Source organism: Arachis ipaensis, chromosome B08 (assembly GCF_000816755.2).
Source record: "Arachis ipaensis cultivar K30076 chromosome B08, Araip1.1, whole genome shotgun sequence".
NCBI lineage: Eukaryota > Viridiplantae > Streptophyta > Magnoliopsida > Fabales > Fabaceae > Arachis > Arachis ipaensis.
This window is the reverse complement of record NC_029792.2, coordinates 59,079,699-59,080,637: the sequence shown is the minus strand read 5'-3', so window position 1 is coordinate 59,080,637 and position 939 is coordinate 59,079,699.

Sequence of the window (939 nt, the reverse complement as noted above, 5' to 3'; positions counted from 1 at the left end):
AACTAAAATAAAAACAGTTATCACAGAGTTAAGGCTAAGATTGGAATTTAACAACCTGTGTTTTGGGAAGTGGATGTTCCTTTAATCTGCGGGGTGCTTGGTCCTTCAAGAGATAATTTATGGCGCTTCAATTCTCTTAAATCACGCCCTTGCTCCTCCTGTTCTTTAAGCAAATAGCAAAGAATGCTACTTTGTTCCTTCTGTTCTTTCTTTATTTGTTCCATAGCTTCTTGCATCTTGGTAATAGATGTTTCAAGATACTCCCAGTATTCAGATTGTGGGATTTCTGGGAGAATTTCCTGTGTTCTCTTCTTGATGGGGTCATCCTGTGCTTGTTGTTTTTCCATTGATGCTTTGGTGATTGGCCGCTCAACTGAGATATACTCAGTTATTCCCATCCTTACTCCAGCGTCCTTGCAGAGCATAGAAATCAAGCTTGGAAAAGCCAACCTGGCATCTTTGGAATTTTTGTTTGCAATTTTGTAAAATTCAGTTGAAATCAGTTGATGAACTTCCACTTCTTTTCCCATCATGACGCAATGGATCATCACTGCTCTTCTAATAGTGACTTCAGAACGGTTGCTAGTGGGCAGCAGAGAATGCCCAATGAAGTCCAGCCATCCTCTGGCGATTGGTTTAAGATCTTCTCTTTTGAGTTGATTTGGGACACCCTTCGTGCTGGTGGTCCACCTGGCTCCAGGGATACATATATCCTCTAGAACCTTATCCAGGCCCTTGTCTGTTCTCATTATTCTCCTATTGAAGGAGTCTGGATCATCTTTTAGCTGAGGTAGCTTTAAGATCTCCCTGATCTTGTCAGGGTGGGTATGAACAATCTTTCCTCTGACCAAGGTCCGATAGTCATAGAGAGCAGATCCAGATAGTCTTTACTTGTCTGTTTGCCACATATTAGCATAGAACTCCTGGACCATATTCTTT